The sequence below is a fragment of the Echinops telfairi genome, unplaced genomic scaffold (genome assembly GCF_000313985.2).
Source record: "Echinops telfairi isolate 266 unplaced genomic scaffold, ASM31398v2 ScPeMD7_4;HRSCAF=17, whole genome shotgun sequence".
NCBI classification, from domain to species: Eukaryota; Metazoa; Chordata; class Mammalia; order Afrosoricida; family Tenrecidae; genus Echinops; species Echinops telfairi.
The window spans coordinates 23,915,578-23,924,452 of NW_022103900.1; the positions used below are offsets into that span (position 1 = coordinate 23,915,578).

The 8,875-nt window shown below is 42.6% G+C and overlaps 1 long non-coding RNA gene across 1 annotated transcript in view; it reads right to left on the minus strand.

Annotated features, from left to right (window-relative positions):
* Positions 1-6,119: 6,119 nt before the first annotated feature.
* The window catches only part of LOC123522698, a 14,248-nt gene continuing 11,492 nt past the window's right edge, over positions 6,120-8,875 (minus strand). Inside the window, exon 3 of the long non-coding RNA XR_006680930.1 lies at positions 6,120-6,542. This is a non-coding gene — a long non-coding RNA (uncharacterized LOC123522698). The remainder of the gene's footprint in view (positions 6,543-8,875) is intronic.

The window sequence follows — 8,875 nt, forward strand, 5'->3', positions numbered from 1 at the left end:
GTACCAGTGTATTTCCTCTGGTCTAGCCAGATTTGTAAGGTAGAATTGGGATCATGATAGTGGGGAGGAGGAAGCATTTAAGAACTAGAGGAAAGATGTATGTTTCAAAGTTGCTACATCGCACCCTGACTGGCTCATCTCCTCCCCGAGACTCTTCTGTAAGGGCATGTCCTGTGGCCTTCAAATGGGCTTTGGGTCTCCACTCTGCACTCCCCCCATCATTCATAATGATAATGATTTTTTGTTCTGATGATGCCTGATACCTGATCCCTTTGACACCTCGTGATCATGCAGGCCGGTGTACTTCCTCCATGTGGGCTTTGTTGCTTCTGAGCTAGATGGCCGCTTGTTTACCTTCAAGCCTTTAAGATCCCAGACGCTATATCTTTTGATAGCCGGGCACCATCAGCTTTCTTCGCCACTTTTGCTTATGCACCCATTTGTCTTCAGCGATCATATCAGGGAGGTGAGCACACAATGATATGAATTTGTGTTCTTTGTTGCCTGATAACTGATCCCTTTGGCACCTCATGATCACACAGGCTGGTGTGCTTCTTTCATGTGGGCTTTGTTGCTTCTGAGCTACATGGCTGCTTGTTTATCTTCAAGCCTTTAAGACCCCAGACGCTATATCTTTTGATAACTGGGCACCAACAGCTTTCTTCACCACATTTGCTTATTCACTGGCTTTGTCTTCAGCGGTTGTGTCAGGAAGGTGAGCATCACAGAATGCCAATTTAATAGAAGAAAGTATTCTTACATTGAGGGAGTACCTGAGTGGAGGCCCAATGTCCTTCTGCTACCTTAATACTAAACATATAAATATATGCACATGGATCTATTTCCCCCTCCTCATATATAAATATATTTGCATATGTACATGCCTTTATTTAGACCTCTATAAATGCCCTTTGCCTCTTAGCTCTTTCCTATATTTCCTTTGACTTTCCTCTTGTCCCACTATCATGCTCAGTCGTCATTTGGGTTTGAGTAATTCCTCTTGATTACATGACCCTTGATCATGCCCTCCAGGCCTCCTACACCCTCCTCACCACCAATTTGGATCACTTGTTCCCTTGTCCCTGGGTTTGTTAACATCACTACCTTTACCCCCACCTTCCCTTCTCCCCCGGAACTGTCAGTCCCGTTGCAAAACAACCTTATCACCTTCAAAGTACTCTCCATTACACTTAATACATTTGTCAAATCTGCAGTTTCATTCTTGGACACATTTTGCAAACTCATCCGTTTAGATGGCTGACAGAACTTTCCTCGTTTTTTCCTTCACTTCCAAGTCATCGAATCACTGTCCTTTCATGTTTCTCTTCAGTCACAGAAACAAAAAAAAGTCACATGGAGCAAAGTCTGATGAGTCAGGTGCATGGGGCAACAGAGGCATGCTGTTTATTGGCCATAAACTGGTGCACTGAGATGGCTGCATGAGCAGGTGCATTGTCATGGTGGCCAAACCAGTCCCCCCATCTGCCACGAATCAGGCCTTTTTGTTGCACACTGTTACTCAATCTTTTCAGAACCTTTAAATAGAAAGCTTGATTAACAGTCTGACCTGGTGGACTGAACCCCAAATGCACTATTTCCCTCATATCAAAAAAACAAATGAGCATCTTGATCTTTGGTTTTACTTGACTAGCTTTTTGGGGGTAAGGTGATGATGGCGTCTTCCCCTGGCTTGATTGATGTTTGTTTTGGGGGGTCGTAAGAATAGTACCATGTCTCATCAACAGTAATGACCTTAAATAAAAAGTCTGGGTTGTATTGGAGCTATTCTTTCAAAGCACAGGCATGTTTCCACTCGAAGCTCTTTTTCTTGGTCAGTCAGAACCCGAGGCACAAGTTTCGCAGTGACTCTCCTCATTCTCAAATCTCCTGTTAAAATTCCCTGAACTGAGCTCCGAGATAGACCAGATAGCTCCCCCATTTCTTCAATGGCCCGTCATTGGTCTTCAAGTACAAGTGCACAAGTTTTGTTGATATTTTCATCCATTTGTGAAATTGATGGACATCCTGAGCGAGATTTGTCATCAATTTTGAATGTCACCTATTTTGAAAGGAGAAAACCATGAACACCCTTGAGTTTTTCCCACAGTGCTGCCCTTGTTACTTATTTTCCACATCACAACAGTTTCTGTGGCATTTTATGCTAGCAGGAAACAATTTAACAGCTGCATGCTGTTCTCTCAAATCGGCCTTTACAAAACATAAGGTTCAAGCAAAACTGGTTTCATGAAAAAATTCTCTGTGACTGGTGAGAACCTTCCCAGGCAATGCCACTGGGTGCACTAACTCAGAGCAAGTTGCTTGATGCTCGCCTAGTGGGAAAAATGCGTACTATGAAAGCTCCACCCAGTGGAGCTTTTTTCCGTTTTGTTTGGGGGTTGCAGTACCCCCTCATGGAGTTTACAGAGATGTGTATGAACAGATACGGGTCGTTGTGGAGATGGTGTCTGATCGCCCCCCCCCCCCCAAACAACTTGAGACAAGTACTGTATTAGGGAGAATATATTGCGTTTAAACAGAAAAAAAGTGGAACTTAGTGCCGTGCCCTAACCCAAAATAATCTTTATCATATTGCTTTCTTGGGTGGGGAGCGCCTCCCTTGAATTTTTCACCTTTATTTCTTTGTTCAGAACTGTTGTCAAAAGGTTTCCTAGCCAGGCTGAGTCTAGGAAGATGAGTTTTTAGCTTGCCAGCTGCTGCTGACAGAAGGAAAGGGAGCAGATGATTGGGAATGAATGTAGAGTCTGCACTAGTTATTACAGTGCCTGCTGCAGACAAACCTGTCCAAGTGTGTGTGCAACCTGGTGGTGGTATTTGTGTGTCTGGTACATAAATTATAAGTTGGTTTGTTGGTCAAACAAGCCCCATTTGGGGACATAAGTATTCTATAAGTTCTAGTCAATAGAGGCCAGAAGTAATGTTTATTTCTGACACAATTGGTAAATCTGGGACAAACTCTTTTTTTTTTAAACCTCAGGAGAGACAGAAGAAAACCTAGAGGTAGAAATGGAAATAAAACTTTAAACTACCCTTTGACTATTTTGAAAGATGAAAAATCAAACATGGGTTAGCATTCATTTACTCAGTAACATACTGGGGCTATTAAGAGCTTGCATTACAAGGCCTGGACTGTCTGTGGTTTTGAGTTGTGTAACAGATGTTATAGTTTATCATTTAAAACATTTTTATATACACATTGTCACTGAATTTTCATAGCCCCTTTTAGGTAGAGAGGTAAGCTAAGAGGTTAAATAACTTTCACAAGGTCACACAGCGGATGAGGGGCAAAACTGGGATTCCAAACCTGGCTCTGATCTAAAGCATGTACTGCTCCCCACAGTATTAATGTGATCTAACTAGAAAGAAATTATCAAATAATGTTATTTCATTGCTCCCTTTCCCACAAATCACCGTTAGATTGATGGGGTCCCCAAAGGGCTCACTTGAATGTAAAGTATCCTCGTATTTTCGTGGGTGAGAATGCGAAAGTAGGAAAGATCGAAATAGTGGGCGAAGCTATTTCATGTGTGTGTTATTCAGCGATTAGCTCTGTCACATAGGCAGCTGAAGAGATCAGAATTTTGTGTAATCAACCTGATTTGCTGTGAGGAGGAGGCCTCAAACATGGATAAAAATCAGATCAAAATCACTTACAGAATACTGTGTTCTTTATGTGTAAGAGTAATTCTCAAGAAAACATTCCAACCCAGTCCAGCTCAGATCCGATATGAATCCATAAGTTCTTCTTCAGACTCATACAGCCACATGCAGTGATGCAGAATGCAGGAGATGACAGGCCCGTGGGTGCAAAGCCGTGTGGATCCAATGGCCGTGGTAACACCAAGGGCTCTGGCAGCAACCAGGGTCAGCCAGCAGGAAGGGGCAGGCCGAGAGACAGAGAGAGGCTGGCCTGCAGAGAGCTGTGTATCTTAGTTGCTCAGAGTACTGTTTTCTGATCGGTAGGAAGTAAACGTCAAGGAATTGTGCTGAAGGATAGGGCTAGGAAAAACGAGTATTGGCTCATTTGGGTGTTAGGAGAGTAATTCTGATGTGAAACCGAGGGATATGAGTTCTAGACAGACAAACCCAGATTATCAAAAGAATCAAGTCTCCTGAGAACCAATCCCACCCCGAGCCTGAGGTGTTTATGATCCAGATGAAGGCTAAAATCTTCAAAATGACTCATGAGGGTCTTTGTGATCTCACCCTGGCCATCCTCTGTAGCCGCCTCTTCACTCTACAAGCTCCAGTTTTCTCAGATGCCAATTTTTCTTGTTAGCACCTTTACTTGACCCCACTCGTTGTCCTGTGTTAGGGAAAGCTGCTGCCCATCTGAAAAATTAGCCTTTTAAGTGACAACCCAAATTTCATTGATTCTGGCCTCTATTGTAATGCTCTGCTTCAGTAACATCTTGTAATTACAGTTTTCTCTGATTTGTTCTTACTCTTGTGCTTCTTGTTTATCAGCATTGTTCTATTTTAACGCATCTGAAAATCAGGATGCATCCTACAAGAGATAAGCATATATTGTAGGATTACATTTTATTCTCTTAAAACTACTCTCAATAATGCATCTTAAAATACAAGTTATCTTCGAATCATGGAAATATGACATTACTTTATCAAGTGGACAAAAGGGGACTAGGATCCAGTCTGTCACGAAGGTCCATGGCTTTTTAAGAATACCTTAGTGCTCCTTGTATTGTATTTTTGAGTGAGCACTTTTTAAAAACTTATTAATTTAGAGTTAATACATATATCACGCCATAGTTCAATCACATCAAGCAGAATTGTACAATTGCTACCACACTCAGTTTCCAAACATCCTTTTTTCTTCCTGGACTCCTTGACATCATTTCCCTTTAACCACCCCACCCCTCCCCCTACCACCATCACTGTGCCTCCGTCCCCCCTCCAATTGGTGAACGCTTTCATTACCAGAGCATTATGCTCATTTCTCCACTGGTGCATGGTGGGCGATGAGTCGGACTGATAACTGGAGCTCAGACGTTCAAAACTACCAGCCACTCTGGGAGAAAGACAAGGTTTTCTCCTCCCCCCCCCCCCCCCCCCCCGCCATAAAGAGTTAGAGAGTTTCTGAAACCCATAGGAGCATTTCTATAGTGTCCTATAGGGTTGCCATGAGTCAGAATTGACACTGTGGCAGTGAGTTTAGAGCAGAGATAGAGTCACAACAGATTTTTTTTTTTTCTCTCTGATGCATGGCAGGAAACATCATAGACCCATAGGTCTGAGCTAGGGGAGGGTCAAGTGATTATGAAAAAAATAGCATATAACAGGTTTACCTAGAGGGTTGTACAGTTAGAGATGCTCAGGTGACATTAGTGAGAGACACTTAAGGAGAAACTAAGGCCTAAGGAAAAGAAAATCGCAATGGTCATGGTATTGGGTAGCTAGACTTCGGTATGCCACCTCATGTTTATATTGGTTACAGGTAGTACAGCTATATTTGCGTTTCCTTTCAACTTTGAATTTTTAAACCTTTGCTCTTTACTGGGGACAGAAAGTGAGAAAATGAGAATTTGAAAAATATTTGGTACTCCTACACCTCACAACTAATTTTCTGACACTTCATTTATGGCAATAGTTTATAAAACCTAGCATTTCGAGCCCCTGAGCGGTATGAAAGCTTAGGGGCCCTGCAACTCTCCTGAAGGTTGGTGTGTCAAGTCCACCCAGAGGAGCTGCTTAAGAAAAGCCTGGCAATCTCTTTTCCCAAAACCAGCCTCCCAAACCCCTATGTAGCACAGTTTGGCTTTGACCCACGTGGGGTGGCCATGAATCAGCCATGACAGCAGCTTTCCCCCCTAATCAATGGCAGGAGAGGGAAGTGTGAGAGAATGTGACTTTTCCTGTAAAAAACAATGTTTTAGGGTGGATTTGTGATTTATTTAAGGAGGTTGTAATTAGGGTCAGGCAAGTACAGGTATGGAGAGAATCTGAAAGACAGCAGTAAGTCAAAGTGAGTGAGTGTAAAGGTGTAATAAGGATGGAGAAGCAGGTTTTATTAAGTTACTCACTAGGGAACCCAGTATAGTTCTTTCTCGTCTTGTTTCTCCCACCCCCACCCCCCACCCACAGATCTTGCTTTGCTGAAAGTTGTAGAACAGGAAGGCATACGGGAATGCTTTAGTGGAGCTGTGGATCGAGGGACACGTCAACAGGGTTCGTGTGAGTGTGCAAGGTGGAAGCAGTGACGTGAGAGGCACTGTTAGAAATACACATCTCTAAGCGTATCATTTGTTCCTTGGGAAATTTGTTCTCATTCTTTTTTTTTAATGCTCTTCCTATAAGAGGATGATTCCTAGTGTAGGAGAAAAGTTATTTTCCATCACAGACCCCCTTTTTCGTCATCTGGATGACAGGTCTTGGTTGATGGTCTTCTGCGTCTAGTCTTGGGAGATCCAGCAGAGTCCTGGACCAAAACGATTTTGGAAGGTTTCCCTTTGGCATCTGCCCTGCTCCACATTGCTTTGTGAGTTCTTCATGTAACGATACATTATCTAAAAAATAAATCATAAAAAAAATCTAGCATTATATTTTGACCACAAGCAATGTGCATCTGGCAACAACCAGTGGTGTGTTGGATAAGGTTTTGAGCCAACATGGGCAGGCCATTGTGCTCAGTAGTTTGGCAGTTATGGAATGATGTAATTTGGCAGTTATGGAATGATATAGTCTTCCATTTTGTGATCTGATGTGGTCATCCTCGATTTTAACATGATGTATATTTTGCATCCGGACCTGGTTTTGGGGAACTCAACCATGTCCATAAGCAAGGAGTGGGTGGATTTAACTGATGTCACTCAGTATTTTAATTTGAACATTTGTAATATCTCCTTTGAAGGCTATAAGATTTAATTTATAGCAAACACTCAAAGTGGCAATCTGAAGATGACAAAGAAGAGGTAGTCAGTTCTCATCACTGTCAAACTATCGCTCTGCCTCTTATGGAGGACTGTATGATTGTTGGCAGTTTTTCATTCTTCCCCTTTTCCTCTAAGAAGATTATACTTGGAGGATATACTTAAAGCATATATATATATGCTTTAAAAGTCCATCCCTTGATTTCTGGAGAAGACTCTCCCTTTCCACTCACTCGGGACTTGATCATATGCCATGCCTTGGCCAGTGTGACATGAGCAGGTGAAACAGATACCCATATCTAAGAAGCAGACTGAAGAAGTACCATGACCTTCCTATAGCTCTGGTTGTAGCTCTCCTCAGATCCAGCATGTTGCATGCAAATTAAACCTGCTGCTTTAGCCTGGCCCTTGGAATGAGGAATACAACCACAGCCTGGAGCAGAACCACAGTTCTGGAATATTATGCAGTATTAAAGAATGAAACTCTGAAGCACCTCATGATGTGGGTAGATTTGGAGGATACGTTGAGTGAAGTGAACCACAAATGGATAAATACTGTATGAGACCCCAGGGCAAGTGTGATGGTGGGGCAGGAAGAAGGTATAAGGAAACAGAGGAAAGATCTAGGAAGCAAAGCTATGGATAGAGGCATATACATAGGTATGCACTCATGTAAATCATAAAAATAGAGGTATTGCCTATGTACATATATTTATATGGCAATACATTGAGGAAGTGGACGACCCTTTGGGCCTCTGCTTAACCCCTCCTTCAACTCAAGAACACTTTATTCTAACAACCAGGCGTTCTGCGATGCTCACTCAAGACAAAATAGGTGCATAAGCAAATGTGGTGAAGAAAGCTGATGGTGCCAGGCTATCAAAAGATATAGCATGTGGGGGTCTCAAAGGCTTGAGTTAAACAAGAGGCCATCTAGCAGAGAAGCAACAAGTTCACATGGAAGAAGCACACCTGCCAGTGTGATCATGAGGTGTTGATGGGATCGGGTAACAGGCACCAGAAGAAACAAAACAAAACAAAAACATATCATTGAGAACAAAGGGGGTCAGAGCAGAGACCCAAAGCCATCTGTAGACAATAGGACATCCCCTCACAGAAAGGTCACAAGGAAGGGATGAGTCAACCAGAGCGCAGTATAACACCAGTGAAACACAGTATTTCTCTGGTTCTTTGAGGCTTCCTCACCCATCCCCACCCCCCACTGTCATGACCCCAGCCTGCCTTTCAGTTCTGGCTAGACCAGAGAATGTGCACTGGTAGAGGTAGAGCTCATGACACACAGAATCCAGGTCAGATAAACTGCTCAGGAACAAATGGGAGTAGCAATACCATGAGGATAGGGGGAAAGCGGGGGAAACAATCACAATGATTGACGTATAACTCCCACCCTCACCGCAGGGGAATGAACAATAGAAATGTAGGTGAAGGGAGACAGTGGATGGTGTAAGATATGAAAACAACAATTATTTATCATTTATCAAGGCGCTGTGGGGGAGGGGGATCTGAAACCAAGGGCTCAAATAGAAAACAAATGTTTAGAAAATGATTATGGCAACATATGTACAAATGTGTTTGATACAACTGATGTACAACTCAATGTTATAAGAGCTGTAAGAGGCCCCAATAAAATTATTTTTAAAATAATAAAAATAAAGTGAGGAAAAATTCAGGCACAAAAGTACAAGTACAACATGAGTCTGCTGAAGTAAGCGTTAAAAAAAAAAAAAGCAAAAGCGGCATAGGGAAAAAAATACTGTATACAAACATTCTTGGGGTAAGGACTAGGTAGTATGGCAGGGACCAGATCAAATGCAGGGATGCACATGGTAGACAATTGGGGAGGAGGTAGGGAAAGGAAGCAAAAATGATGAAAATAAGGAAGAAATGGGTAGCAAGGGCACGGGGGGCTAACCCACCCAAGGGGAGGGTATTGTTTATATCTCCACAGG